The sequence below is a fragment of the Pipistrellus kuhlii genome, unplaced genomic scaffold (genome assembly GCF_014108245.1).
Source record: "Pipistrellus kuhlii isolate mPipKuh1 unplaced genomic scaffold, mPipKuh1.p scaffold_m20_p_9, whole genome shotgun sequence".
NCBI classification, from domain to species: Eukaryota; Metazoa; Chordata; class Mammalia; order Chiroptera; family Vespertilionidae; genus Pipistrellus; species Pipistrellus kuhlii.
In genome coordinates, this window is record NW_023425595.1 from 21648893 (window position 1) to 21667269 (window position 18377).

At 52.2% G+C, this 18377-nt stretch overlaps 1 protein-coding gene across 2 annotated transcripts in view; it reads right to left on the reverse strand.

Annotated features, from left to right (window-relative positions):
* The window catches only part of KCNC1 (potassium voltage-gated channel subfamily C member 1), a 42098-nt gene that overhangs the window by 22530 nt on the left and 1191 nt on the right, over positions 1-18377 (reverse strand). The window lies entirely within an intron of this gene.

The following is an 18377-nucleotide window of genomic DNA, read 5'->3' on the forward strand; positions in this document are numbered from 1 at the left end:
CCAGGCCCATGTAGGGTGAACCAAACAGCCAGAGAAAACTATTTATCAAATAATAACTGTACAAGAAAATACATACCTATATGAGGCGATAAGGGCTTCAAGTATGCACAATGCATTTGATGGGGGATATATACAATATATTTCAGAGAGGAAGAGAGAGAGAGATCAATAATGAGAGAGAATCACTGATCAGCTGCCTCTTGCATGTCCCAATCTAGGGATTGAGTCTGAAACCATGGCATGTGCCCTGACCAGGAATCAAACCCTGACCTTCTAGTTCATAGGTCAATGCTCAACCACTAAGCTATGCTTGCTGGGCCATTTGATGTGTCTTTAACAAGTCTTTGGGTTAGAGCAGCCCCCATAAGGAGATGACAAGTGCAGAGGTTGGAAGGATGGCTAAGAATCAACTAGGGAAACGAGAAACGGGTTATGAGGAAGAGCATTCTAGGCAGAAAGACAGCATCTGAGACAGCTGGTCACTCCCTCCTTTTTATTACACTTCTCAGGGCCCCACTGTCTCTTGACTTTCTCCCACCTCACTGACTGCTCCTTATTGATGTCCTTTGCCTACCTCTTGTCCCAGCCTCTAATTATCGGGAAGTCCTTGGTCTTCTTCTCTGTCTACACTCATTCACTTTAGTGGTTCACCTCATTTCAAGGCTTAAACACCATCACCCATTCAACTCCCAGTAACAGGACACACCTAAATGTTTACCTGCTGTCCAGTTCTCCTACGGAGCTCAGGACTTTAGCATCCCAGTCCTCAGCATCTCTAGGTGGAGGTCTAATAGCTCTCTCATCTACATAACAAGTCAACCAACTCCTGGACCAACCCCACGGCCTGCAGCCTTCTCCATCTCATGAGATAGCAACTCCATCCTTAACAAAGACCGGTGAGTCATCTTTGACACCTCTCTTTCTGTCACAACTCCCATTTAGTCTATAAGAAAATCCTATTGGCTCAGCTGGACATAAATCCAGAATCTGACCATTTCCCACAACCACTGTTACCACCCTGTCCCAGCCGTCATCATCTAGGTTATGGTGAGAGCCTCTTAACTGGTCTCTCAGCATGCAAGATTCCTGGTGCGCTAGGACTACCTTCATCACAGCAGTCAGACATTCCTTTTAACATGTAAATATGACTGTATCATTTCTCTGCCCTGAACCCTGCTCACCATTTCTCTCAGAGGAAAATCCAAGGTCCTCACAATGCCCTATAGGTCCGCCATTACCCCTCCATGCTCCTCTCCCGCCACTGGCCATCTTTGTTCCAGACATACCACCTCCTGAAACATGGACCTTAAATATGTCGGACACATGCCTGCCTCAGGGCCCTCACACTGGCTGTTCCCTCTGCCCAGGTATCCTCAGGGCTCATCCTCTCACCATCTCATGAAAGTGTCAGCCCAATCTGACCACTTTATTTTAAATTTCAACCAGCACCCCCCAACCAATCTGGTTTCTCTTATTCCACACCCCGCACATTGCGTGTATTGTTTTTGAACACGAACTTACCTCCAGCTTTACTGAGGTAGAGTATAGACACAATAACAGTCTCCCAATGTAAGTGTCCAGTTGGATGAGCATTGATACTTGACACTAATTTACTGAGTTTTCATATTTATCGCCCATGAAGTGGCTGGATCTGGGGATCAGGCTGGCCCTACCGTTGGGCCTAGCTACATGCAGCATACTGTCCTCAGGAGCTAAGAGCAAAGCTAAGCAAGAGCACAGCTTCCCCTCTGTGGGAAGGTCTTGGAGACACGTCCTGTGTCCACTGGCCTTAGTCCTTCTATCGACACAATGGGCATAACAAGTTTATTCCCTTCAGCTTCCTTAGGAAGGGAACCTCTCCTCGGGACCCACTTTTCCTCTTCTGTATGGGCAGTGCACACAATCACTGATTTACTGGTACTGTGTCTGCATCTACACTGGCAATGTGCACAGTCACTGATGTCAGACTGGCCTTTACACTGGCACTGACCACGCTTACATCAGATCTTCATCTATGCTGATAGAGGATGATCTCTATCCACGAGTCTGTGACTAAACTGGCCCTGGATGCACTCACAAATCACTCAGCTATGTTCTCATCAACTCAGTCTCCACAGAGAATGTTTGTTATGTTGACAATGGGCAGAGATTGAGAGCAGACCCACGTCTACACTGGCAATGGGCACACTCACATACAAATGGGCAGCAGGCACAATCACATTCATCTCTTGGCAATGGGCACACTCAATACACAAAGACCTGAGTCCCCACCAGCATTGACATGAATGACTGAGGAGCATGAGCACAGGGCACAGAGGCTCCTGCCAGCTGCAGGCACAGGTTATGAAGTTCACCACCCCGAGTACTGCCAGGGGGCAGAACCTGGCATGGGAACCTGGAATTTAAAACCAACATGCGGGCACTGGGGTGTGGAATCTAGAATCTGGGCATCAGAACTGGAATCTGGGACACATGGCGACATGAGACCATGTCTATTCCCAGCATCTTGAGATCACTCAAGGTGAGGAGAGACTTGGGCTGTGTGACTCCAGCACCGCCTGCCTCCTCCCTACCCCACACCCAGGCTGGCCCAGCCACCCTGGGCTTTAAAAAGCACCAGGAAATGTCACTTTCTTTTTGAGGAGGTGCAATGGGAGGAGATGGCCAAGCCAGTTTAGCTGCCGGCCTATTCAAAGGCTGGGAACAGTGACAACACCTTCAAATCCTGAAGCTTGTTTCTTACTCAGGCTGGATGGAATTCCAGCCCCTTTCCACACAGACAGAGCCCTGCCTGGTGCCAGTCCAGAACACCCTGCTCCCACTGGGCTGCATTTCCCCATCTGCAAAGCGAAGAGTGGCCTGGATCCACTCAAGCTCCAGCTCTATCTCCAGGTCCCATGTGCTACCCACAAGAACACCTAGATCCTACCGGAGACAGCCTGGATGAGAGACAAGTGCGGGCAGCTCCTCCTGAAAGAAGAAAGCTCCAAGGACATCCGGCCATCCATTGATGCGGCTTTCACACAATTGTTCGTTGCTTCAATCACCAAGTATTTACCGAGTGCCTATTATACAACGGGTACATTTCATATCTGCCTCCAGAAATAACAGCTTTACATAAAGCACCTGGCACAGAGCTAAGCACATAGTAGGTATCTATCATGAGGATAAAGATACTTACCTGTGTGCTGACACTAATCCTAAGCTGGACTCATTCCTAGGCACTCTTAAATGACTCATCTCATTGCCCATACATCCTCTTTGAGGTCTACACTACAGTTACCATCACAATTTTACAAAGAAGAAACCTGAGGCTTGGAGAGGTTACGCTGATCATGCACCTGGGAGGTGAAGGAGTTAGGCTCTGTCTGACTCCAGAACTCATGCTCTTAACCATTCCCCTAGACCCTCTACAAACATTGATAGAAGGGGTGCCTGAGTGAATGAATGAAAGACTTTGTGTTGGTTCAAGGATGGGTCCACAAGCGCCTGAGGCCATTGGCATGATTGATGGTGGGGAGTATGTGTGTGCAGATGTTTGTGTGACTGCATGTGCAGCTTTTGCGTGGAAAGACTTTCCCTTGTTGTCTTGGTCTTGTGTGAGTGGGAGCTATACTTAGCTGCAGCCACGATTGTAATGAGCAGTTAGCAGCGCACCAAGCACTCTCTTTGGGACCTGGTTTCCCAGGGAGATTGCTGGGGTCAGTGTATGTGCGTGGGGGGTGCAGCCTGGTGCCAGAGGACACCAGAGCAAGGCTTTGTGTCTGTGAGTACAGAAGCTCACAGCACTGTGCCTTGTGCAAATGGAGATCCTTAGCTCCAGCTGAAAGCATCTTCTCTAGATTCTGAGCCTCTGGGCCCTGCCAAGCTCAACTACTGGCCACCTATGTTCATGGCCCCTTTATTGGCCCTTGCCAGGCAATTAGAATGAAAGCCTTGGAGCTCATATCTAGAGCCTGGGATTAACGGCAAAAAGCAGCGGGAAGATGGTGGATCTCGGTATACCTCGGCATACCTCAGGAAGGCACACTCCTCAGGTATGCTCAGCATGTTCTGGGGTTCAGAGGCCAATCCCCTACTCACTATCTGCCCTCCAGTGGCTTCAGGGAATCTGAATCACCCCGGGCCTGACGCCTCCATTGTCACATGGCAATGCCTGCAGTTTCTTTCCAGCCTGTCCTGGTGCTGTTCCTTCAGAGTCTCTAATCTTTGAGAGTGGACCAGTCCCCTAGGCCAGTCCCTGCCTCCAGTTCCCAGCTCCCTCACTCCACAAACCGTCCATCTCCAGATCCAGTGTTTCCCAAACGTTTGAAATATGTGTACCCCTTCTATAATTTTTGTAACGCTGAGTACCCCCGTACTCATGAGAACGTAGAATTAGGCGCAGCTAAGCACGGTGCAGTGCATATCCCCACCAAACTCTGGTGCAACGCATACCCCCACCAAACTCTTCCCGTACCCCTGGGGGTACGCGTACCACACTTTGGGAAATACAGGATCCCTCTCAGGTCTAACCCACATTCTCCACACATGGGCTGGGTTGCTCCACTCTGCCTTCCACCTTAAAGTCTTCAGTGTCCAAGTGCCATTCTCTGGGCTGTTTTCATTTAATGAGAGGTGGGACTTCCTCTCCTGACTTGAAGCTTAGAGACTAGAAATATAGTCATCCACCCGCACTTTCATCCATTTGTTGACCCATCCACTAAGCCACCCACCCATCTGGGTATCTATCCATACATCCTTCCCTCCATCCATTCATCCCTACCCATTCATGTATCCATCGTTTTATCCATTCTTTCATCCAATTGTCCCTCATACACCTGTCTACCTCATTCTTGACCAGAGAACCATAACATAGCAGGGCAGGAAGGAACACTGGCCCTGCTAATTTCCCTTTTTTATCCCCCAAAGAAGACTAGGGTCTAATCTCCTTTCTCCAGTTACTAACCTCATGGTCTTATATAAACATATTTAATCTCTCGGGGCATTTTTTCCTTCATTAATACAAGAGGGATAATATTGAATCCTTCTACCTCACAGGGAAGTATGCTGCTTCAGCCAAGATTTATGTTACATAACAGGCACTATCATTGCTTAAACTGGTCCTTGTCCTCTAAGAAGCTGCAGCTGTCGGGAAGTCATGTAACCTCAGCAGGTCAGCTGGGTCAAGGGCAGGAAGAGTTCTCTGGGAGAACAGCTTCTTGGAGGCAGGGAGGTGGGGGTGGGGGGTTAGGAAAGGCTTGAGACAGAGGGGCCATCAAAGCTGGCCTTGGAGGAGGATCCATTCAGATATGTAGAGGTGGAAGAAAGGGCATATTGATGGAGGGAATAGAATAAGCAAAGGCAGGAGGCAGGGGGAGCTAGAGCATGCTGGGGGCACAGCTGATGTGCCTGGAGGCCAAGGGTGGGTGGCCCGAAAAGGCAGGACTGCTGGAATTTCCAAGGGCAGCACAACAGGGTTGGAGAAGGGCCAATGGCCATGGAAAGCACAGCAAGCCAGGGCAAACCACAGTGATTCCTCACTCGGAGGCTTTTACTCAGATCCCTGACGGCCAGACAGGAAAAAATTATCTGCATGGTGACAGCCAGGCCTCGGGAGAGACGACTCCTGCCGCCTAGAAGGAAGCCAGCTCCTGGCATTTCTGACCTTTGTGTCGCTAAATATATCATTGGCGACAGTGGCTCATGCCCCCGAGGCTGTGGGGCCATCAGACAAGGCTTCCACGGCAGGATCCCTGTCTCAGTAGCTCAGCCAGGGCCTCCTCATACCAGCTCCCTGGGGAATCTGAACTCAGGACCAGGGGGACGAGGGTGGCAACGATGCCTCAGGTCTAACCCGCAGAAGGGTCTCCTGTATGCCAGGTACCATCCTGGGGCTCTGGTCTCCCTCCATTCACACAGGAGGAAACAGGCTCAGCCAGATGACACCTGCCCTAGCCCACCTGGTGGGAGGCAGTGGAAGACCAAAACCCAAGCCCAGCCAGGTCCAAGGCCTGTGCTCTCACCTCTACCGTGTCCCCTCTCAACATTTGCTCTGCCCTCGAGAGGGTGGTCTCCTCCTGCACATGGCCTTGCAATGACCCATATTTCTCCCTCACAGATGATCTTTCTGCCTCTGGTCTTGTGGATTTTCCCAGCATTGCTGAGAGGCAGGGGACATCATTATGCATGCTGTATAGGTGAAGACGCTAAGGCCCAGAAGGACAAGGACCATGCTCCTGGTGTGTGGACTGGTCAGGGGACAAGTCAGGAGCACCATGGCAACATGGGGAGAAGCACCCTGCCCTGGGCAGCCCTGAGCAGATGACAACCTCATGCGCTTCCAGGAGCCCAGTCTCTGGCCCTCAGCCCAGGGCTCTGGCTGGCTCGAGGTAGCTCAGCAGGTGACTGTGTTTCTCGCAGCTGCTCAGAAAGCCCCTGAGGTGGAGCATAAAACATTAATCTCTAAGTGTAAGATGCTGGCCCTGGGGTCTAATGCATGTTCACAGTCCTGGTGACAAGGCCTAAAGAAGTCCCACTTCCCTATTGTACCACCTGCAGGGGTAGAGACACTCCCTGGGGAACTACTGAGGCCTCCCTGGCCACAGAAACTCCCCCTGAAGACACTAGGTTTCTGTTCTCAGCGCCTCGAGGGGGTAAGGCCAGTGTGTGCAGAGCATCCTAGAAAGAGGCCTCATGTGCCAATTAGTGCCCAACGGGACACGAGGCTGTGCCATGCACTGTGCTGAAGGCTTTCTGTAGCTTATTTCTTTCTTTCTTTCTTTCTTTTTTTTTCTTAAATATATATTTTATTGATTTTTTTTTTTTTACAGAGAGGAAATGAGAAGGATAGAAAGTTAGAAACATCGATGAGAGAGAACCATCAATCAGCTGCCTCTTGCACACTCCCCACTGGGGATATGCCCGCAACCAAGGCACATGCCTCTGACTGAAATCGAACCCGGGACCTTTCAGTCTGCAGGCCGACGCTCTATCCACTGAGCCAAACCAGTTTCGGCTGTAGCTTGTTTCTTTTGGTTTCATAGCAGCCCCTTGACATGGGGACTCTTATTGTCACCCCCTCACAGCTGAGGTGGCTGAAGCTTGCAGAGGTGATACAAGGTGTGGACCTTGGCAGTGTGGCTCCAGTCTGCTATGCTAGTTACTATCCTAATCGTCTTCTCTCCACAACATGCCTGGAGTGAGAGCCAGGTGAGCAGCCATCGAGGGCTATGTGAATGGAAATTGCTCACAGGACTTTGTCTGGAAGGGCCCCTCACCTCTGGCTCCCTCACCAACTTCTTTCCAGCTGCACAGCCGCCCTCAGGGACAGCTCACCTCTTCCTGTGTGGTGGCCATGAGTGGCCCCACAATCTCCTCCCCTCTCTGAGGCCCAGGTGCCTGGAGGTCCAGATTGTGCAGCCTCTGTGGCCAGTATCTGTTACCTAGGAAGTGCTCAGTATTTTTTGAATGAATGAGTGCTAACAGCAGCCCCTGGCAGGGGGCCTACGCAGACTCTTTATGTGCAGAGTAGGGATGTAGGGAGAGAAGTCCCTTCCTGCACTGAGGATGGTAAAGAAAGGCGGTAAAGTGGGGGAGCCATTAGGGGCAGTAGTCCGGGGTTTGTGCATCGAGTTGTGTCAGTTGGATGGGGCATCCGAGGCCTTGCACACACGGGCTTGAGGAAGTTTCCTCTGACTGCCATGGCCCAGGCTGAAGCAGCATCTGATCCCTGGCCCAGTGAGGCTGGCCCCTGCAGCCTCCTGAGCTCAGCTGCCTGGGGCCACCTCAGCTAACATTAGCTCGTCCCCATCCTCCTGGCGTCGGTGTGGCGGGGCAGCCCAGCTCAGAGTGGGTACCACCCACTGGCATCAGTAGGAGCCCCAGCCCTAGCGCCTGTCCTGCAGCAGCTCCTGGGGTCTGCCAGGCTCCTGCTGCCACTGCTCCTCGTGCCTGAGCATCCGCTGTAAAAAGGAGACGCTTCAATCCTGAGCTGTGACGCATACCCCCTCCTGCCAGCCTTTCCATGCTGGGCATACTTGTTAGCATCTCAGGTCCCCGAGCTTGGCTCCTGACCACAGCCTGGTATCAATGGCCCTCCCTCCCTCCCTCTCCACCTGTAGGTGAAAGTTCCACCATTCATCTCTCGCATTCTCCAGGACAGCTGGTCAGGAAGGTAGAGCATAGATGAGCTGTACATTACTACAGATGGGGAGACTGAGGCTGTGAGGGGACCGTGGCCTGCCCAGGACACACAGCAGATTTGTGGAAGAACCAAGGCAGAAGCCAGGCACTCTGAAATCTGGTCCCCGGGGGGCCGACTCTGGAGGGAGGAGCCCTCAGGGCCAAGATAGGTGAGGGGACCTCACCTCTAGAGAGGTATTTGAAGGGAGAGTCAGTGCAGAAAGAAGGAAGCAGACAGGGAGCAAGTGAGGGTTTGCTTGGCCCTTTTAGAGTCAGGCGCAGATAAAAAGACAATAACGGAACCCATGGTAATTAAGCACTTATGTTCAGGGTTCTAGGTGAAGTGCTTAACACATTCAATCCTCATGACTTCCTTATGAGTCAGGTGCTATTAATATCCCTCTCTTGAGGCCCAGACAGGTTATGGAACTTGTCCAAGGTCACACAGCTGGGAAGTGTTCGAGCTGGGATTCGAACACAGGTCGCCTGGCTCAAGAGGCTGTGCTCTTGGGCAGAACAAGGCTCCAGATTGGCCGAAACCTGTTTGGCTCAGTGGATAGAGCATTGGCCTGTGGACTGAAAGGTCCCAGATTCGATTCCGGTCAAGGGCATTTACCTCGGTTGCGGGCACATCCCCAGGGGGGGTGTGTGCAAGAGGCAGCTGATCGATGATTCTCTCTCATCGATGTTTCTAACTCTCTATCCCTCTCTCTTCCTCTCTGTAAAAAAAATAATAAAATATATATTTTTAAAAAGGGTCCAGGTTGTAGTGCCAAGGTCAGGTAGCCAGGAAGAGGGGGCCAGATGTGAAGCCCACTCACTTTCTACTGAAGACATAACGAAGGATCAAAGCAGGAGCATTCAGGGGGAAAAGAGTATGCTAGGCCTTTGAGGGATAGGATCTGTGTTGAAAGCCTAGAACTTCCCACCAACACAACTGGTAGAGGAAAGGGGCCCATGGGAGGGGAAAGGGAAGGGAGGGAAGTAGACGGGGAAGGAGTCGGAAAGGGAGAAGGAGAAAAGAATCTAGCTGGCCATCAGGGAAAACAGAGCCCTAAGGGAGTTGGACTTGGGCATTGGGCTGGACCGAGTGGTCCCGGGAATTCAGTGTCCTTGCAATGTCACCATCCGAAGAGCTCGTGCGTCCTGGTTTTAGAAAACAACTTGTTAGCCTCTGAGCCATGGCTGTTGGTAGTGCTTTGGCTGATGCCGTATGGAGGAGTTTGGAGAGATGGAGAGGCCAGAGTGAAGGGCCTCATCTGGCCCTGGGCAGCAACAATGGCAGGTGGAACCCTGACTAGGGCACCCAGCACTCCCAGCACTGCCTCAGCCTCTGCCTCTCCATCGGGGCTGCAGGCTTGTGGGATGGAAGGACTGTGTTTCTAGGTAAGGCAAGGAAGGAGAGGGCCAAGCAGTAACAGGCTCAAAGGTGATGTCCCAGTATCTGACCTATGTCTTAAACTGTGGCTCCTTATCATTCTTTCAATCAATATTTATTTAGCACCCACTATGTGCCAGACCCCCCTTCTAGGTTTTAAACAAAGAACAATGTATAAAAGAGACAAAAATACTGTCTGCCCCCTACATTTACATTTACATTCTAGTGGGGAGAAACAGACAAGAAACAAGGTAAATAAGTATTACACTCAGACGGCAGTAAATGCCAAAGAGAAAACAGGAAAGCATGAAAGGGGGAAGGGAAAGGCAGGGTGCGATCTGAGACAACGACATCTGAGTGCAGACCTGGAGGTGAGGGAGGAAATCTGAGGGCAAGTGCTCCCCCATGGAAGGAATCTCGAGAGCACAGGTCCTGAGGCAGAAGCAGAGCAGATGCTGGTGGGAACCAAGGAGGCCAGAACGAGCACAGAGGGGAGAGGCAGAGGGATAGGTGGGATGCAGGAACTCAGTGGAGATCATAAGCAGCTCCTTGTATAAATATATTTTTTATTGATTTTATACAGAGAGGAAAGGAGAGAGATAGAGAGTTAGAAACATCGATGAGAGAGAGTCATCGATCAGCTGCCTCTTGCACACCCCCTACTGGGGATATGCCCGCAACCAAGGTACATGCCCTTGACCGGAATTGAACCTGGGACCCTCCAGTCCCCAAGCCGACGCTCTATCCACTGAGCCAAACCGGTCCCGGCCATAAGCAGCTCCTTGTAACCCTCATGAGGACTTGGGTTCCTGCCCCGAGTGAGACAGAGCAGGGTGGCTCGGTCTGACTAGCATTTTACCAGGATGTCCCTGACCGTGGTGTGGAGAAGAAGGTGCTGGCAAGGACAGGAGCAGTTTGCAGCAATCCCGGGGACAGAAGATGTGGCTTTAACCAGGAAGGTGGTGAGACTGGGTAAGTTTTCAATGTGAAGACCACAGGATTTGCTGAGGTGTGAAAGAAAGAGAGGCCAGGATGTTGCTCTGGTTTGAGCAACCGGACACAGTTGCCATTTACTGTCCTGGGGACTCATGCCGTGGCCCATCACCCTAATGGACGCCAACAACTTGGGCACCAAGGAAAGGTCAGAATCACACTTCTCGTCTGTGAACTGTTGCCCACATCTAGTACTTCTCAGACTCTAAAGCATGATTCATCTGAGAGTCTTGTTAATAATGCAGATTCTGAATGAGTAGGTCTTAGGGACAGGGGTGCTAAACTCTTCTAAACACTGCCCAGGTGATGCTGATGCTTTGCTCAGAGGACCACACTGAGTAGCAAGAGCCCCCATGTCCCCCGCTGCAGGCCCTTGCTCTCTGAGCATCAGCATCATGTGGGAGTGTAAGCATTTGGGAGTGGCCTGACCCTACGATCTAAGAATCAAATTCTTACTAGACAGAACCCAGGAACCTGACCAATTTCGAAGCATCCCAAGTAATCTGAGAGTCAGCCATGGGTGGGAGTCTTCCAGCAGCCCCCTTAGCAGCCATTGCACACACCCCTACCCCAGCCTCATCCAGGACAGCAGCAGCTTGTTGCTCCCCTCTCCACACCAACCCTACACCATCGAAGCTAGTCCCCACCCGGCCCCAGCCCCACAGCCTGGCACAGCATCTCTTCTCCGAGTGCACCTTCCTGCAGCTCTCAGAGGGCAGATAGCCAAGAGACGGGCCTGGGAAAGAGGGCAACAGGTACCATCCGTGGGGCCTGAGAAAGCACACCCTAAAGAGGTGGTACCCCCAGGTCTGTGCCTATGAAAGTATGCCACGGATGTCTCCCAGGAGCCCAGCACCAGAACAGACCCCAAGCAGAGCGTGATTACTGAGCCTTGAATGAATGGATGAGAGCAGGTGGAGGGAGCCTGAATGAGTGTAGGAGGACGCTCTTTAGACCCCACTGCCACGGGCTCCTACCCTTGCCAGGAGAGGTCACAGGTGCCCTAGAGAAGGGCTGGGCCGAGGAGGAGGAAGGAGAGCTGGGGAAGGACGAACGTGCTCCCAGATGCTAGGTCTCTGGGGAGTTGAAGCCCAGAATTCCTCTACTCCTGGAATGTTGGACCTGGAAAGGGACTTACTTGGTGGTCATTTAGAATGACCTCTGTATTTTACAGGTGGAGAAACTGCAGCCTGAAGGGACCATGGAACTTGCCCAAGGGGACCTGGTTGGTTTAATGGCCTACCTACAGATCTTGACCCGGCTCAGTTGCATGATACCCGCAACCCGGGCCTTGTCTGTGTCCTCATCTCTCCACATACCTGGGCAGGTCCCTAATCCTGAGGACCTGCCTGTCTCTAGCCACAAGCCTCCATAACTGACCTCAAATCATGCAAACCTGGTGACTCCGTGCCCGACTCAGATCTCTCACTCTTAAAGGAGGGCATCAAGGGCCAGAGTAGCCAGGCGAGGCATTAGGGACCTTGAGGGATGGTCTTTCGTGTTCAGCAAAAACTAGAAAGGACACTGATGGAGAGGAAGAGATGAGAAAAAACCATGCCAGGGAGGAGCCTGTTGGAAGGGAGCAGGAGACATGGTAGGTCCAAAGCAGAAGGCCTCAAACACCAAGCTGAGGAGGAGCCAGCATTGCTACCACGCATCGCCTCATGCAGAATAACGTGATCCTCCCCAAGCTCTCTGCCACCTCCCTGCAGGTCATAGGGAGTCTGCAGTTGGGGCTGCTTGAGGCACCTTCTGAAAACCCTTTTCCTGGAGCTGCCAGAGGGAGGGAACAAGATAAACACCCAAGCCTGGGCCACAGCAAGCCAGAGACCCCACCATCCTTGGAAGCGACAGGAGGCAGTACTGACCAGGGTTATGGGCAGAACACTGGTGACAGGCCAACCCAGGTCTAAATGCTGACTCTACCACTCGTCATCTAAGTGACCTTGGATACGTTACTAAACTTCTCTGAGACTCAGCAGCCTCATGTGTGACATTGGCAGGCTAATAATAATACAGTTCCAGGGGATTCTTGTGAGAATTAAATGAGAATATGTAAATTAAACTCTTAAGTTTTCTGACACATAATAAATGCCTTAGTAAATAGTAGTGTCGTGATTCAGGAAAAGAAGAGGGTTCTGGAAAGTCCTGCTTAGGGAATGATAAGAACAGGATTTTGGCTAATCTGGGTGGACTGACCTGTGGAGGTCTCCCCTAGCTGTGCTGGGCCTAAAGAGAGGATCAAGGAAGAGAGGTAGGAGGGCAGGTAACTGCTTATTCTCCCTTCCTCAGGGGGAGGAAATAAAGTGAGGAAGAAAAGAATGCCACAGGTGAGATTTGATGTTCTTCAAAAGCTGAGAGCCAGAAGAAATAGAAACAGCCAGACCCTGGACCAAGAAAGAGTCTTGGGTGTGAGTTTGAGTCTCACTGATTCCTGTGTGGTCTTGGGCAAGTGTCTTTCCTTCTCTGAGCCTGTTTCTTCTCCACTGGGTAAGAATAGTGGCTAGAGGTGGCCTGGGGGCACCCATCTGCTCCAATCATCCCATGTATGTGAAGGGTGGTCCCTCCCACCCAAGTGGTTCCCCTATTGAATAAGGACTGGGCAGCCAGCATTCCCTGTAACTTCTTAGCTCCCCACTCCCCGAAAACACACGCACATTTTCCTTTGAGCCTGCATCCAGGGAAGGGAAGCTCAGGCCAGGGTGGTGGCCAGACTGGCCTGGGGGCTGATGGGAGACAGTGGCTTGAGGCCCTGACCTTTTGGTCCAGAGCAAATACACTGGTCATGGGACTGCTCAGAATAGCTATAGCACTATATTCGGCTGTCTTGGAAGTTCCCTGAGATCCCTGGCCCAGGCAGCCGGCCCTGAAATGAGTCCCCACCAAGCCCTCTCCCCCACCACTGAGATGAGGTGGGGTGGGGTGGGGTGGGAGGAAGGTTTGAGCTAATCTCCTCCAAAGCTTCTGGCAGATGCTAGATCTCCTGCCCAGAGTTAGGGAGCACAAACTGCTGCCCCCAGAGCAATAGACTCCAAACGTCCCCTGAGGTGTCTTAAGGAGGATGGGTGTTCCCAAGCTCATGAGCAGGAATTTAGAGACCTGGGCTTCTGAACCAGCCTCCCAAATAACCCATTCACCTGTGACCTTAGGCCTCAGCTTCCTCATCTGTCATAATAATAGCTTCTGTTGCTTATGTAAGGAGCTTAGCGCCTGGAGGCGGAGACAAACCTGAATCAAGCGAGGCTGCTAATGAACATTTTACTACAAACCAGGTAGCGTCTCAGAAGGCAAGGACTCTGGTTCGGAATCCTGACCCAGCCTGTGGAGCCTGGGAGGGCGTCACCACAGAACTGATGTTGGAAGCAGGGTGCGAAGGATGATGAGAGGCAAACCAGGAGGAAAGGGTGAGCTAGAAGGAACAGCGATTGCAAAGGCCCTGAAGCAGGCAGACCTGGCACACGCAAGAAACCGAAATGAGGCCGTGGTGGCTGGAGCTTGGTGAGCGATGAGAACAGCCAGGCCGGAGGAGACTGAAGAGGCGGGCAGCTATGGGCTGGGGGGAGCAATAAAGGGTGTTAGGCAGGCGAGGAGGTGAGCTGTCAGATCTGTGAGTTGGAGACCTTTGTGATTGCCAAGCGGATGATGCACTTGTAGGTGCAGAGACTGGAGGTGGGAGAGCAGTCAGGAAGCTGTTGGAGAGTTTGCCTGAGGGAAAGAAACAGTGGTGGCTTGAAGCAGGATGGAGGACATGCAGACAGAGGGCAAAGGATAGAGTCTAGAGCACATGTGTCAAACACAAGGCCCGCGGGCCAAATCCGTCCCGCCAGTCCTTGCAATGTGGCCCGCACCGCGCTGTCATCACTGCACTCCGCTGCATTTCCATCACAATGACAGTTTATGACTGTTCAGTAAACCATTCGGCCCGCGATTTAGGCTGGATTTTAGATTTTGGCCCCTTCTCTGATTGAGTTCGACACCCCTAGTCTAGAGAGTCATGAAGTAAAATGGTAATACAACTGATAGGAGTAACATCAGCAGCCAACATTTACTGAGCACTGCCTGCATGCCAGGCCCTGTGGCTCGGGGCTTCCCACATATTACCTCAGTAAATCTTTCCAAGGCCCTTTGGGTGCGGGTTCTGGCATAAGCCTATTTTAAGGTGAGGAGGCTGAGACTCTGACTCGGAGATTCTGGGTTTGTGCCTTCCTTTACTAGGATGGGAGCTGGGGTTGGGGGTCGAAGGTACCATTCAGAGACACGAGTACACCTGTGAAAGCATCCTGAGAGAGAGAGAGAGAGAGCACCTAATGGGGGATACACTGTGGCAGGGAGCCCTTGGGTTGGCTCCCTCACCATGGCGCATGGGTTTCATGATCTGGGCTCCGAGGTGAGAGAGGCAAGCTACCTAGAAAGGCCCTGGTTGCAGCTCTGTCCCCAGTCCCTCTGCCTGCCAAGCCAAGGCTCCAAGAGTCCCATGTCAGCTGGAACCCAAGGGAGAAACAGAAATCTCTTCACCCCAGCAACTGGTGAATTTCCTTCCTAGGGAGTTGAGGAGGCATCCCCATGGAGGTGGGTTCAAGACAGAGTGACAAAGACCTAGAGTTGGAGGAGAGGTGGGCAGTGGAGTGGATGGAGGAGGGGTTTCCATTGGCATTTGCTCATCATTTTGGAAGGTCAAGTGACTCTAGGGGACAGATGTCAACACACACACAAATACACACACACTAGGGATACTCTCTGGCACAGGGCCCACCATTGACCCTGACCTGACACAGAACTATGTTCCTGATGACAACATGCAAATCACAGATGAAAGCCAAAGGCCTCAGACCTGCACCTGTCCCCAGGGAAGAGAGGAGGGTAGGCCGCCTCAACACAGTCCTGCCGCTCCCACACCTCCCACGGCTTTGCATGCTGGGACTGCTGTTCCCTGCCATCTGCCCGGCTAATTCCTACTTGCTCCTCTGAACTTCCCCAGCATTACCTCCTCTGGGACAGTTCTTACTCTCTCAGTCCCAGGAAGCTCCTTCACAGCCCTCGCCACATAGTGTCATCATCACATTTCCTCGTGTGTGTCTGGGGCACTATCCCCTGCCCCAGAATACAAGCTGGGCTCACTATGTCCCAGCTCCCCTTCCCACCCCTCATATCCTCAGCCTGGGTGCCCAGAAAACCACAGGAGAGAAGGCCAGGGAACCAGCGATCTGTCACCACTAGAGAGGGGACCTCCCACCCCAGCCAAGGAGCCCCTATCTTCCCGAGACAATGCCGAGGCCTGGGTGAGGTGGCCTCACCACCTGGTCCATGCAACAACTGGCCGGGGCTACAGAGTATTTCTATTGATGGGAAACGAGGAGCAAAACTGCTCACTAAGGCGGCTCAGAGGTCCCAGGAGATCGAGGCAGCAAGCAGGAAGCTGGTCTGCAGTTTCATCTTCCTCAAGGAACACGCATACCCAGGCAACACAAGATCTCTCACATCTCACATGCAAGCACACACACCAACACGGACAGTTTCTCACACAGTCTGTATCACCCACAGATTCCCCACCCCACACAGCCTTACATGCACAGCTTCACACATCAGTGCACTCACACTCACCTCAAGACTCAAAGCTCTCTCAAGAATGTCTCTCCCTTTCCCTCTCCCTCTCCCTCTCTTCCTCTCTCTCTCACACACACATACACAGTATCTCTCTTACACATATAGTCTCTTTTCCTCATGTACGCACTCTTCCCCACGCAGTCTCATTCTCACACACAAAGTCCATCTCTCAAAACACACACAATCTGTCTCTCACACTCACACAGAATTTCTCTGTGTAGAGATGACAGGATGTCACAGTCAGTCTCATCACACGCACCACTGTCACACCCCGAGTCTCACACATATTTTCATTCGCATACAGTCTTTCTCACACACGTGAAGAGTCTCTCACAGCCATAAAGAATCTCTCTTGCACAAATCCTCTCACACCTGCAGCTTTTCTTTCACACACATATACAATGTCACACACATACAGGTTTTGGCCTAAAATCTAAAAAAAAAAAAAAAAAAGTAAATCCCACCACTTGGAAGGGGCTGAGGGGGAGGGGTAAACAAAGGTGACAGCAGCAACAGCAGCAGCAGCAGCAGAGCAAAGATGGAGGGGGAGGGAGGGAGGGCAGCCGGCTGGTCTCTGCGCAGATGAGCCGCAGAGAGGCAGCGCAATGCAGCGAGGCCTGCTGGAGGGAGGGCGGGCGGCAGGAAGCCTGGGTTCTAATCCAGGTTCTGCCCTCGGTTCAGTGTGTCCTTGGGCAGGTCCCTCCCCCTGTGGGCCCCGGTGTCCTCATTTGTCACTGAAGGAAGTTGGAACGACTCTAAGAGGCTACCGGGGAGAAAAGGCAGTGGCATTGATCGGCTGGGTGGGGGAGGGGGAAACCTTCCAACTTATCTCTATTCCCTCTGCTACCCAGCTTTTCCCTCCAAGTCTGCTCTTCAATGGACACTTGATAGAATCAGGGCTTTTAAATAAGGTTTTGTACACCAACCAGCCTCCACACCACTAGTCAGCCCATTTATCTGCATTGGATGAAGTCCACCCCACAGCCTAGGAATGTTCAGCGGGAGAAGATGGACAGGCGAGGGGGCTGGAACCTGCCCCACATGACCCCTGCCAATTCTGAAACTCAGGGACATAGGTCAAAGCCCTGAAGATGAGCCCAAGGTGGCCAGGAGGATGGCGCTTCTGAGGAAGACAAGGTCCCAGGAGACCGGTTCTGGTCCTGCTTAAGCTTCTAGCTCCCTAGGTGACCTTGGACAGGGCCCTCAGGGGCACCATGAGGAGTTTGGCCTTCTCCCTATTATCTCCCACCCACAACACACACACACACACACACACACACACACACACACACACACACATCTATTCTAGGCTTTAATGTATGACATTCTGACCTCCTAATCCCTCCTTACAGGATGCTAAGACACTGAGTGTTTATCTCAGTAACACACCTACCAGGCCTGTGCCTAAACACAGCTTCTTTCTGCTAGTGGACACCTCAGTGTCCCCAAGCCCCCTTCCCACACTGATGATCCCCAGCCGCTCAGCAGACACTCCTGCCCCCTCCCTCGCCCCATCCTTCCCCCTCAGTTGTAATGGGAGGGAGGGAAGGCCTGTGGATCAGTAAAGAAAGAGTGGGCAGAGTCATCGGTTTGCCTGGTAAGGGGGTGGGGGTGGCTGTGGATGGGGGAGGGGCTCTGCTTTAAATGACTACTCTGACCCTCTCCTTCATGCCTTAGGCTCCACTCAGGCCTCTGAGGACAGAGCCCAATGCAGGCAAGGGTTCTCTCTTTCAAGGGAGGTGGCTGCTGCCAGGGTCTTCCTTTTGGGCTTAGTTCAGTAGCAAAACCCCTTAGAATTCACCAGCCCCCCACCCCCCAATCTCCTATTTTACAGATGAGGAAACTGATCCAGAAAGGCCACCTGAGGGGCCAAGGTCAGATGTCCTTTCTCCCCTGAAACAAACTGGGGTCAATCATGAAAAGGGGGGTGGCTGGTGAAGACACACCCACTCCCTCACAGGGTTCCTCCTTGTAGGCTCCCCTTGGACACCCTCTCTCTGCCCCCTTCCAATACCCTGCCCTTCTGACAAGGAAGGACAGCCTCTGTGCCCAGGATCAGGTCTCAGAGGAGTCATATCCACCTCCCCGCAGCTGAGTCCTATACCAACTTCCCAGCCAGCGATTAACCATAAAGATCCCCCCTTGCCCACCTCCTCCAGAATGGCCTGAGGCTGCTCCCTGGGGAGGGAGGAGGTCCATCTCCAGCAGCAGACTCAGGCCTCAAGCCCTTGTCCATGGG